Source organism: Adiantum capillus-veneris, chromosome 16, assembly GCF_014529385.1.
Source record: "Adiantum capillus-veneris isolate H3 chromosome 16, ASM1452938v2, whole genome shotgun sequence".
Taxonomy (NCBI): Eukaryota; Viridiplantae; Streptophyta; class Polypodiopsida; order Polypodiales; family Pteridaceae; genus Adiantum; species Adiantum capillus-veneris.
This window is the reverse complement of record NC_140946.1, coordinates 121,160,794-121,174,458: the sequence shown is the minus strand read 5'-3', so window position 1 is coordinate 121,174,458 and position 13,665 is coordinate 121,160,794. Positions and strand designations below refer to the sequence as shown.

At 42.7% G+C, this 13,665-nt stretch overlaps 1 pseudogene; it reads left to right on the top strand.

The window, feature by feature from the left end:
* LOC147439757 (putative 26S proteasome non-ATPase regulatory subunit 3) overlaps positions 1-13,426 on the top strand; it is a 39,555-nt pseudogene extending 26,129 nt beyond the window's left edge.
* The last annotated feature ends 239 nt before the right edge of the window (positions 13,427-13,665 follow it).

Here is a 13,665-nt window from a genome sequence, read left to right as displayed (position 1 = left end):
CATCAAACTACCCACTGTAGAAGCATATGGAATCTTATCCATTTCAGCCTGTTCTGTTACGAGATTGGACACCCTCCTGTTGTAGTGGTTAACTGCAATTGGGATAGCTGGGCGTAATGGTTAATTATGTGCTGTCTATTTATTTTACTAATTGAGTTGATGATGATTTTGTAGAGTGGAATGCGGGGAGTTGATGAAGAGGCGACGGCAATTATTCTTGGCCATTTTATATTTGCACAGTATCTTAGAACATCATTTCCATAAGCCACTATGGCTCTGTAAATAGTTGTAGTGAGAACTCCCCTTATGGGTCATGCAAGAACTAATGAGCTTCACTCATTTGCAAAAGTAAAGTGGTTGTAAAAGAGGGGCCTCAATTTTTGGCACCTTAAACTCAAAGTAATATATTAAATACCAACTCCACAAGAGAGGTGCAGTGGAGTTTGGGGCTAGATTTAGGCCTTTCTCTTGCAGATTCTCTTCTCTACTCTCTTAAGCTATGGTTATTTTGCTGTGTACTCTCTAATCTAGTCCCCATCTCTTACACATCTCTTACACCTCCTTACAAGCTTGTCTATATCAATTCTCTGTTTACTGTGTGTGTGTGTGTGTGTGTGTGTGTGTGTGTGATAGTCTAGGTGAGTGTGTGTGCGCAGCGGAAGCGTGGTGGGCCCATAACCCACAGGTCCCAGGTTCGAGGATTAATCGGCACCAGATTTCAGTTTTAAGAAGGAGTTTTCTCTAATCGACAAAACCCCAATTGCAATTCATCGACTTTGCAATTCAAGGATTCAAGGGTTCGTGGAAATTCGAAGTATAATTGATCGAGTTCACAGAAGAAAAACTCGATTGTTAATTGGTGGCTAATCGGCAATCAATTTTCAAATTCGGCTTCAAGACGATCAAGAACGGGTATGTTCAGTGGTTAAATTTAAGCACTAGTTAACCTTGTGTATACATGAAGATACGGACAAGACAGTGAGCTGACGCATAATTGAAAGAAGTCGAAAAGCTTAATTACAACTTTGAAAGAGAAGTTGAAATTGGGAACGAGAAGGCGGATTATGGTTTACTAAAGGAAAGAGAGAGCAAGAGTCAAAGCAAGCAGGGAAATTTTAGTCACATCGATTCAGCTTGTCATTGGGAAGCGGCATCGGAAGGCATAAACGAAGAGAAGAAAGAAGGCGAGAAATTTATGTGGGAATCCTTGCTTACACACAAAAAAAATTTCTCGATCGACCTATTCGAAAAAGCTCGAAATTGCTATCAACATGGACGCCCAAGCTGTGTGAGTACTTTTGCCTTCTTGCACTCGGGCCGAAACCTCCTCCTTTAGTCACCATGTGCAATTCTTTAATGGCGCTGTCGTTCTTAGCTTGAGAGAGCTCGCTATCTTCAACTTTTTCCATGCAATTGCAATTCACACCTTTTAAGTCAAAGTGTGGCCATTAAGAAAGCCTCAAAAGTTTAAGCGTTAAAAAGTGAGGCTATTAAGCTTCAAGCCTCAAAACTTTACCTCTTTAAAAAGTGAGTCCATTAAGCTTCAAAAAAAACAAAACAAAAAACGAGTGCCATTGAACATTAAGCTTAAAAGACATTCCTTACAAAGTTTGGCCAACTCAAGGGTTGAAGTGCATAAGAAGGTGGTCACTCTGTCCTAAGCCGGCAAGCGAGCATCAAAAAAAAAAAAAAAAGAACAATACCTGCTCCATTGGCCTAGCTATACAGGAAACTCGAAAATAACATTCAATTTAATTGGATGGTTAAATTACCAAATGTAATACTATTAATTTTGGGAATACGAGAGATCGAGTGCCACAAAATTCATCTGGCTCGGTGACACACCGTCGGACTGTCTATTCTCTGGCAATTTCCAAGCACACACACTCACCTAGACTATGACACACACACACACACAGTAAACAGAGAATTGATATAGACAAGCTTGTAAAGAGGTGTAAGAGATGGGGACTAGATTAGAGAGTACACAGCAAAATAACCATAGCTTAAGAGAGTAGAGAAGAGAATCTGCAAGAGAAAGGCCTAAATCTAGCCCCAAACTCCACGGCACCTCTCTTGTGGAGTTGGTATTTAATATATTACTTTGAGTTTAAGGTGCCAAAAATTGAGGCCCCTCTTTTACAACCACTTTACTTTTGCAAATGAGTGAAGCTCATTAGTTCTTGCATGACCCATAAAGGGAGTTCCCACTACAACTATTTACAGAGCCATAGTGGCTTATTGAAATGATGTTCTAAGATACTGTGCAAATATAAAATGGCCAAGAATAATTGCCGTCGCCTCTTCATCAACTCCCCGCATTCCACTCTACAAAATCATCATCAACTCAATTAGTAAAATAAATAGACAGCACATAATTAACCATTACGCCCAGCTATCCCAATTGCAGTTAACCACTACAACAGGAGGGTGCCCAATCTCGTAACATGTTCTTCCTCAGACACAGGACAATCTTGTTTGCTAAGTTTCACATATGGTGGCAACGGAACACTCAATGCCTTTCCCTTCTCCATATTGAAACATTGCAAAACCTTGTCAATATACTCTGTTTGAGATAACCAAATCAACTTCTTTGATCTGTCTCTCTCAATGCGCATACCAAGTATATGACTTGCCTCACCCATGTCTTTCATGTCAAACGATTTTGCCATCTTTGACTTCAAAGCTGAAATTTCTTCCAAGTGCTTGCCAGCAATCAACATGTCATCCACATACAAAATAAGGATCAACCAACTACCATCCTTAGCCTTCTTTGTATATAGACAATGATTGAACTCACTACGTTTGTAGCCTTGAGAAATCATAAACTTGTGGAATTTATGGTACCATGCTCTCGGTGATTGTTTTAAGCCATAAAGACTCTTTAACAACTGGCATACCAAATCTTCCTTGCCTTTCTCAACAAACCCTTCTGGCTGCTGCATGTAAATTTCCACATCTAAATCACCATGCAAGAACGCTGTCTTGACATCCATTTGGTGCAACACCAAATCTAATATGGCAACCAATGCAAGAAAGCATCTCAATGTAGTCATCTTGACCACCGAAGAGAAGAATTCATCAAAGTCAATGCCTTGTTCTTGCTTAAAGCCCTTGGCAACAAGCCTTGCTTTGTACTTTGGCTGACTATCATGAGCGGTGATCTTATACCTGTAAACCCATTTACAAGGTAGATACTTTTTTCCCTGTGGTAATTTAACTAGCTTCCATGTCTGGTTTTTATGCATAGCTGTCATCTCTGACTGCATGGCCAATTGCCAATTCCCGGAGTCCTTCATTTGCATTGCTTCCTTGTAACATGAAGGCTCATTGCAATCAGTCAACATGACATAGTTCATAGATGGAACAAACCGATCAGGAGGTCGTGTGATACGTCCAGATCTACGCAAAATAGGTGGCTCAGGCTCAGCCACAACCTGTGGTTCCAGTCTATCCTGTCCTTGCTCCTCTTGAGCCCTGACATTTTGTCTTGCACGTGCAGGTCCATCTTCTTGGAAGACAACTCTTCTAATCACCTCAACCCTCTCTGGTTTAGAATGATATTTGGATTCATTAAAGTGAACATCATTGCTGCGGATAACCTTTCTGGATTCGGGATCCCAAAGTTTGTACCCCATCTCACCGGAATTACCATAGCCTAGAAAGATGCACTTTCTACTCTTTGGCTCAAGTTTGTTCCTAAATTCCTTTGGAACGTGAGTATATGCCTCACAGCCAAAGACTCTGAGATGCTTGTATGAGGGCATTTTGCCTGACCATACCATCTTCACATAGCCAGCATCAAGCTCTTTGTAATTGCGGGAACGTGTCTCACATTCTTCAACGTGAAAGAAGAGCCATTCTGAAACTTCAATTGAACATCTCCAACACCTAAGATCTCACATGTCTTCCCATTGCCTAGCCGAACATGATCTTTAGTGGTCACATAAGAGGTAAACCACTCCTTGTTTGGAGACACATGAAGTGATGCCCCTGAGTCTATAATCCAGTCACTCAGTGCATTTCCGTCAGATGCTGTGAGAAGATCTGAGTCCATTGTATTCTTCAAGAAGTAGATGTCTCCTGACACTAGACTGTCATCCTCTACAACAATGTTTGTCACATTTATTTCTTGAATCTTCACTGAGGACTTGTTCTTCTCACCATGGTCTTTAGCTTTCTCTTTGCCTTTTTCTGCTTTCCATTCTCTGCAGTCTCTTTTCATGTGACCCTTCTTGCCACAATGGTAGCATTCTATGTCACTCTTGCCTTTAGCACTGTGGGACTTGCTACGAGACTGATTCCTCTTTCCACCTTTGTACGTTTCTTTGGTCCTTCCCCTAACAACTAAGGCTGTTCCTTTGCCGTTTTCCATTGTCTTTCTATTGGTTTCTTCAGTAAGCAGACTTCCTTCTACACCTGCTATGTTCAAACCATCTGGAGGTGCAGAATTACTCAAAGCTGTGCGAAAAGTGTCGCAACTTTCCGGCAATGTGATCAACAGGAACATAGCTCTAACAGGTTCATCAAACTTGACACCTTGAGCTGACAACTGACTGTAGATGGTGTTGAATTCATTCAGATGATTGGACATAGGTGTCCCTATTTTCATCTTCAAGTCAACAAACTTCTTAAGCCAGTATACCTGTGAAGCTGCACTCTGCTTCTCATAAAGATCACTCAGCTTTGTCCATGCTTCATAAGCCGACATCTCGTCTGCTACATTGAAGTAAACACTTTCTGCCAAAGTTAGCATAATGGTAGAAAGTGCCAATTCATCCATTTCGCTCCATTCATCTTCGTCCATATCTTGTGGTTTTATCCCCTTGAGCTTTATGGGTTTTATCTGCTTCTTTTGTACCAACATGTGCCAAATTTGCTTCTTCCACAATGGGAAATTGGTTCCATCCAGCTTCTTGATATTGTAAAGAGCAGTGTCCTGTGATCCAGCCATAGCTACGCTTCACAATAGTTTACTTTCCTGGGAAAAATTTGGCAGAGTTTCCCCTGTAAACTGACCTCTGAACCAATATCAACCTGTCAAATGAACCAAGAAAGCTTCAGATTCTGCAAAAATTTCGGCAGAGTCTCCTTTGTAAAATGGCTCTGGTGTACTAAAAAACAAACCAAAAAACAGCTCAGAAAAACACTATCTCTCTGACACTGTAAGCTGCGAGTAAACCTATCCTGCACCTGTACTGTCTCTCACTATCATGTCACTGTCCTGTAAGCATAGACTGCGACAATGCCTCAACGGCAGTCAAGCAAGGATGCAATCCCAACTGTCTAACTCACAGTCAATACATCCTAGCTGCCTATCTAAGGGTGCTCGAGGGATCGCTCCAAGACTTGTATCACCGAAAGGATCTCAACATTCGAGAATCCCCCAGCTCAATAAAACCTCACTCGACCCTCAACAAAGGCTGCAGTGAATCTGAAAATACATAGACTTCCCACAAAATCATACATCCACAAATTTCCCACTATATGCTGTAACCGCTACGGCGGTTGTTTGCTGTGTGACTCACAGCCAACAAACCCTCAACAGACATACATCATCTCTAACAATACATCCCATGTGGAAGTACCTGCAATGTCAGGATGAAATCTGGAATATCAAGCAGCAAACACAAGCTACCTGATGAACTATTGGATGTCGCCTAGAGTCTGTGTGTAGATGCGCCCGTGTCGTATGTGACACGCCTCCAAGAACTGTGAGCCGTCCTTCGATGTGTAGACAACCACAAATCAACACTCTGGGAGTGCCGATATCCTCAGCACCTGCAGTCGTAGGCCGAAACCCCAAATTTGCAGAGTCGGATCTGCACCCGCTGAGACCACGTAGTCAAAAATGGCCTGCACAGAACTTTGTCGAAGCCGAATGGTGGCCGAGATGACCTCAGAATGAAATTCTGAGAACACCAAGCCCTTCGGGCCGTCCCACAAGATTTGGGGGCCGTGTCTTCGCCTGTCGAATCTCACTCCAATTTGAGCAGGTGACTCTGGCTACCTGCAAATGCTGCCCCGAGCCTCGATCTGAGCTCTGATACCAGTTGAAGGAGTACGAGCGGAAGTGTGATGCGAGAGAGAGTGCGAGAAGAAGAGCACGACGATATGGTGAGCTCGCTCTACTGTAATGTGTAGAGCATAGTGAGTTCTTATTAGGTTTTAGAAAAGAATATGTGTACATACCTAGCGGCCCGCCCACTTACTTGGGCGACCACATTGGGCTTTATACCCCAACAACTTCCAATTCACAGACAAGACGTGCAGCAATCTGCGTAATTTGTAGGAGTGCAGTTCACAGGCGTGCAGTCTGCAGGCGTTCTTAGGCAGTTCGCAAGTTGTCCCAATTTGCATGTTCCAGAAGAAAGTACAGGTTTGGTGACTCGACTCCAGATTATGCCGACTGATCATCGATTGAATCTGATATCTTCTTTCTCAGTAGCACTAGAACAGACCTCTGCCATGTCTTGATCACACCAAATATCTGATCGTTGAGAGTGCTCATCACGTCGGCAAGCACCCAAGTACCTTCAAGGTTCATGATCTGCGAAATATAACAAGTAACCAGGGTTTGCAAGATCTCGGTAAACCGTTCAAGCGGCCTAGAACGCTTATTTTACCTTCTCGATGCAATAGGTTCTGCATCATGAACTGGCTATCACAATGGCACTTCCACACTGCTCGCTGAACTACCAGCCGCTTTTGGATGGATCTCTCTTTAAGTGCAACCCTCTTACATACTCCTTTCCGATTTTGCCCAATTTGCTGCTGCATGGGCAAACAATGCAGAAAATAATTGGTGTGAATCTTGAGAATTAGGCATGGGGACCTGCTGCATATCATTTTGATGAACATTGAAGCATGGCAGAGGGCACATAGCTGTTGAATCTCCATGAGCTATACTTGGAGCAGCATAATGCTGGCCATAACTAGTTACGCCTTCAAAAACGACTTGAGTAAGGTGGTTGAAGCTGGACATATTGTTTAGCTGGCCACTGGGTCTTGTTACTTGGTGAGCCTAGGGCCCTTTTTTCAATTAAGGCCACCGTATTGAGCCACTTGACTTAATCCTCAGCATACATGCGGAATCTTAATCCAGTGGCTTGCAACCTCGCTCGAAGAAAAAAACAAATTTAGAGGCATGCACGGAGCCTTTGCTTACAAAGTGTGCTACATATTTGTTAGAGCGATGGGGATGCTAAAGCAAGGGAAACCCTCTAGACCTGCAGTAGATGATGAAGAGTACCTCTACCACTACCCTCAACACAGCCCCACCCACCCACATGCCTATCAGAGAAATCACCGTTGACACCACATATATTGTGATCTCCACTTCCAGCAGTGTAGCAAAGTTTCATTTGCCCTCGAGCTTGGTGAAGACGAGCTCGATAAGCGGTAGCAGCAACACAAAGACTGCAGAGCCGATGATGGTGACGATAAAGCCGGCTACATACTACGTGTGGATAAAAAAGTGACATGAACTTGCGCTGCGATCTCTCTCGAAAAGCAGTAGGTAGATAAGAAGGCCATTTAGAAGCAGCATAGCATAGGAGGGTGCTAATTGTTGATGGTGTTGGCTTTCGGTAGAAAAAGCACCAAAGCTGGGGGTTTCTTGAGGGAGCAGTGCTGACCAAAATCAGGGAGGGCTGACAGAGTCGAACAGGAGAGAGTGAGGTGCACAGACTGAGGATGAGAAGAGTTGATGGGTGGGGAGTTGTAGGTTGAGGGCGTGAAGAAGACTTAGGAAGTTGGTGTCACCTGGTGTAAGGTCATAAACCAACGTAAAGAGGGAAAATGAACAAGATTTCACAAAAGGTGCACAAGTAGGTGATTGGGATCTACGTTGTCAAGAAGTAGGCGGTCTTGCCAGGAAGGCACCGGGCCTCTTGCTGTGAGAGTTTGTGAGGAAGCTCGAGGGTTATGAGAAAGAGCTAAGATATAGATAACATAGCTTCTAGAGCTAAAGAAGAAATGTAGCCAAAAAAGCCGCTCACTTTTCCTTACAAACACACACGTGATGGAGAGAACTCATGAAAGATAGTCAGAACAAAACAAAAATGAAAACATGGAGATTACGATCATATCGTATCATGGGTAGGATAAAAGGGTTAATGGATGAGTTAATGATATTTAATCTTTGTTGTCCAAATAAGCTACGGATTGCTCTTTGGAACTGTAGCTTTGTGCTTACTATAATGTATATGTTTTGTCTAGCGATGGGGATTTGTTGTGAGTACAAATCCTCTTGGTTCATAATAAAATAACCACACTCATATCAAAAGAGAAGTTATAGTCAATAATAGGTAGTATGATGGGATCTGGTGAGAGAAGTATTTCGTTGAGCCTTTCAGGACCAAATAGAAACACCCTGCGTTGCTGAAAGTGAATCTTTCGACTAATCCAAATGTTAACCCTAATAGATTGCACAGAATGGAAATGAAAGAAATCGCCTCTATGTGGATTATGGTTATTCATCGATGATATACTTAGTATGTTCAAAGATAAAGGTGTGAAAGAAGTGAAAGAAGAAGAAGAAGAGAGTTTCTCTCCCAAGCCCTATTGTTGCCCTTAGGCAATAAGGATACTGCGGGGAGAGAAGTATCTGTAGCAAGGAGATTCTAGAGTTTGTGGAAGAGAATGGGAACCTTAAGAGAGAGAGGTGCTTGTGAAAGATGAAGATATGGTTGCTAACCTTGTGCACATAATTGTTTCCCGCAAGAAGGTTGTGCCCGTTAGATTGACAGGATTGCTGCTTGAATACCTTCCAATGAAACAATTAGGACACAACAAGAGATATGAAAGGAGGAGTAAAGATAGAATTAGAGATAGATCTAAGTGTGGTGGTGGTATTAAAGATAAATAATGAGAGATAGAGAAGGAGTTAAAGACAAGTATTGGACTAGATATGCAAATGAAAGAAAAACTAGCAACATATATCTTACATGAGGGCAATCGCTACCACCTTTTTGGAGAGAGAAAATGAGGCAAGACTTCAGCCTTTCTTCAAGAGAAAGTGTGGCACTAAGATGAGTGTGACAGTATGGAATTGAGCTATTCTCACTCACTCATAACTTGCCTCAATGAAGAGAAGGTTGCCCTTTTTACAGGTGAGGGAGCCATGTTTTACATAATCACTTGATTAGGCTAAAGAGTTAGCCCAAATCAAATGTTCTTTGGATATTTCTTAAAATGGGCAATATTAGGACTCAAAATATCATGAAATTCAGCATTTTTGGTCGTTCAGGCTCCATGTGGGTGCATGATGTATGTGGGCCCCACCTAGGCATCTTCTGTGTGGCTCGAGCAGGGGGTCCCAACTTGTGTGTCTTGTCCTTCAAGGCATCTTTGAGGTGTCACATTCACATGCTTGTGTCTTTTATCCTCCAAATATCTTATTTTATGGAAAAAGACCAAGATTACCTCTTTTCACTTGATTCACCTGTTTACCATCTCTTCTTGCAGTGTAGTTGTGAGAGGGTTTTTCACTGGTTTCCCTGTAACTTTTGACCTGTAACTCGGATTGACATGCTTCAAAAGGCAAAATTGGCCTACTAAAACAGCTTGACTTGGTTTTGGCCTTTTCTCCACGCCCTTAGGTCAGGATTTTCAAATTGGGATGGTCCAAGAAGCTTTGGATCTTCCTTTTCATAAAGTCTTCTAGTAGGCCCTTCCCTCTTGTATGCATCCAAGAAGGTATGCATTATTGAACACAGTGCCAACTCTCCACCATACTTTTGTATGGCACCTCTGTATGACGTGCACTATATACTTTGCACTTTCAATCTGTGACGTTTCATTGCAAGAACTATTCACATTGCTTTTTTATAGCTTCACTCAAATATCGGCCTATAGATTGGACAATAAAAAAGCAGCAGTACAGCATTGCAGGTCAGTAAAGCACCTCATTTATTGTTGCGGTTCATTCATGCTTTATCTATTTTCTTGTTTTAGAAATTTTCGCATCTTGTTTTAAAGAGGCAGATATTATAAGTATAGACGAGCTATCCATGTTAGCACAAACGACTTTTGACCTTATCGTAAGTAAAAATATCAACGTAACAAGCATTACATTGGTTGATCCCTTAATCAACAAATGTGTTCTCTTGCCCAACTAGCCCCAGTTTGTAGTCACACACAGTGTAACACATGCCATATCACAAGTTCGGTCCACTACCTACATGCAACTTTGAACAAGATGTCATGCTCTGTAAGACATGCAACGGACCCTAAATTGCTTCAGTTCTTGACCATTATTCTTGAAAGAGAACCATCCTTAGATGAGATCAATTGTACCTTGGGTGCATGTATTATAGATAAGCACATGTGCATGACTACATCAACAACTTTACTACAATAATTAATATGTACTCACAAGATGAAATGTCCAACACTATAACAACCTTGCCTTGAATCAGTTGTACAATAAAACTGACATTACAAAAGTTAAAATGAAGACGAACGTGGGTAACATAAATGTCCTTCAATAGTGGCTTCTGGAATCTAGACCCTAAGTTCAATAAGCTGGATTTGATCGCAATTCGCGTGCGCTGCATGATTATTCTATAGATGTTATATAGCAAGGCCCAAGTTCAATAAGATGGATTTGATCGCAATTGGCGTGCCTTCCCTTTTCCAACTTCACAAGGCTGCTATAGCATGAAGGTGGTCGATAGTGACATGCACAAGCAGGCAGGGATGGTGTTCGACAACATGGCCGTGGCTGGAGGTCCTGTGCTAGTGGCTGGTGCAATAGAAAATTGAAGGGAAAGAGGTGACTACAAGGCGATAGAGTTGGTCTACAGCCTGCGTTGACACTGGAGCATGAAGGCGACGGAGCGGCAACAGAGGCGTCACCTGGGAGATGGAGAGAGTGGAAGAGAGGAAAAGGGTTGTCACTATATGGGGGGATCGACAGTGGAGGGGGGGAGGTTTTAATTGACTACAGAAGCTGACACATACTGAACAACAACCTTTCCTAATGGCTGCTGAAACAAGGCTTTCCTAATGGCGCTAATGGCTTGAATAGACTAGACGAAAGAAAATTTCAGCAAATAAAAAGCTTTCCTAATGGCGCTAATGAGATGAAAGAAAATCAAGAAGAAAAACACAAATGTATAAGGTGCATTGGACCATCTCTTTTTTTTTTTTTTTGCAAAACTCACAATTGTGAGTGGATAGTATTAAGAACATTAGAAATATACACCAACCTTGAGCTCGGGGACCGAGCCTTGAGGGTCAAAGGATTACAAGTTTTCTGCTTGACACAGAGACCACAACTACTCCTAGGCTTTATTTATTACAAGATGTCATGTATTGTTCTAGACTAGTCCTCTGAGGCTTGTTTGCCTCTGATCATGTGGATCATCATTATGCTCTCTTGTATTATTTCACCAAAGCTTGCCACAGCCTGATCCCCCCTCAAACACGTGGCGGTTCCTTGCTTGCCAAATATGGTGAAAGAAGTAGTACCTGATTATTTGAGTGCAGACAAGAAGAGCAGGACTTCAACATTGGACCATCTCTATTTGTAGCCCAACGTTCACCTTGCCATAATTGTTTTGTAGCACAAGGACAGCCCTTTATCCTAGCGTTTTCCTCCTCAAATATGTTTTGCATCAGGTTTTGTGATCGAGAGCCAAGACTCCTTGTTCCCTCCGACTATGACAACACATTATTGTCTCTCTCTCTCTCTCTCTCTCTCTCTCTCTTTGGTTTTATGAGAAATAATACAAAATTGACTACGCTTGATTTAGAGTAGTATTGTTTTACTTCAGTGCTAGATGCTTGATGGTAATATGCATATATCATATTATGTTCTACATATGTTCGATAGCAACATCCACCAAGCAAGACTAGTTTGTTGTAAATATAGTGAAAAGAGCTTTGATTGGCTAGACAATAAGTGGAAACCATGCCACCAAATACGGGTAGCATGAAGGGGGGCCGTCCAAATGTCTTAAGAGTTTTGGCACTGACGAGGCTGCCATGTAAGACATTGGTATACGAGAGTTTTGGTGGTGTGTATGCAGGTGACTGTCCAAAATTAAAGAGCGCAAGTGTGATTGGTGATGAAATCGTTATTTGGCAGGCGATGCAACAATGTGTAAAGGACCTTACTTTGAGCTGACAAATGCTGTGCGTATCAATGATCTTGCTCTCTTCCATATGGTAGCGAATAAAAAATTCCAGTGCGTTTCATGCTGGTAGAACACACAATCTTATTGTTTGCCTTATGCATGCTAAATGTGATAATTTCCTGCATCTCTCTTGGGGACTCGGGACATTGCAACCAAGCCTGAATAAATTAACTTTTGGCAGTATTGTCGCCAAGGTTGTGAGAGATGGTGTAGGGAACCATTCCTTGGAATCCCTGCGACCAAAGGGCGATCGGCGGAGTCGGGAGTCCTGTGGTAGCAGGATTGCAAGGAATGGTCCCTAAGGGACCATTTCCGGCCGTCAACGGTCGTGGGGAGGAGGGCCACCGGTTCAAGAGGTCAACCCCAGGCAGGCGACCAGTTTCGTAGGGTGACGTGTCAGCATTCCATGCAACTGCGATTCTGCGTGCTGAGCTGCAGGCAAACAATTGGCACGCAGACTGTGTACATTCCCACTGCTGAGCTGTCCAGCATCGAATGATTGCAAGCACAAATTCCCGCCAATAAAGATGAGGCGATGGGCGGCTCTGATCTGCAGCCCCCCGACCCACGAGCTTGACGGGGTAGGGAATGGTCTGCGAGTGACCATTCCCAGGAATGTAGGCGACCAGCTGGCGACTGGCGGGGAGCCGAGAGCCATTGCTGGGAGCACTATTCCCTTGGGAATGGTCAGTGGTAGACCATTCCCAATCGTTACAGTGAGGGGAAGGAGGGCCAACAATGCGCACCCTCAAATTACGGATTCTGAATGCTGATGTGTCAATACATTCCCGATGCTGATTTGGGAGCCGATGATTGGCTGTAGCTTGCGAGTGTCCTTTAAATATTCCAAGTGCTAACTTGGACGCCTCCTATTGGTGTGTAAACTGTGGGCCAGGCTCTGACATTCTGCATGTTGAGGTGTCTAGCATCTAATGATTACGCACTGCAATTTCGGTGAAGAAAGCATGCAAAATAGACAACTAACATTGCTTTCCCTCTGACCCCTGACTGTGATAGAGGTGTTAAAGCCTCTCTGGATCACCAAAATGGATGGATGATATCCAAAGAAATGGATAATATTTACTCTTCTAATGAACCCCAACTTGTATTTCATTCTTGAATTTCCTTTTGCTTGAATGAAGCCCTTCGATTTCCTCCAAATGCACATAAGAAAGTCTTCGAAAGTGCTGAGAAGCAACATGAATGACAACAACAAGAATAGGAGATGGCTAATTAAGCACATCACTAAGGAAGATGAGAGCGAATTTTTAACTTTTGGGTAAGACCGTAAGACATGGAGATTTTAGCGGATGTTTTCAGGCTTGTCTGCCACCCTAAACCTACTTGGGGAGAATGAGTGGCCTTTTATTGTGTTCTGACTCTTGAATCTTGGTATAATTTTTAGGAAAAAATACTAAAATGCCCCTCTTGTTTGTGGAAATTCCCAAAACACCCCTTAAATTTCAAAAAATCCAAAAATACCCCCCATATTTTGTCAAAAATTCCCAAAATGCCCTTCAAA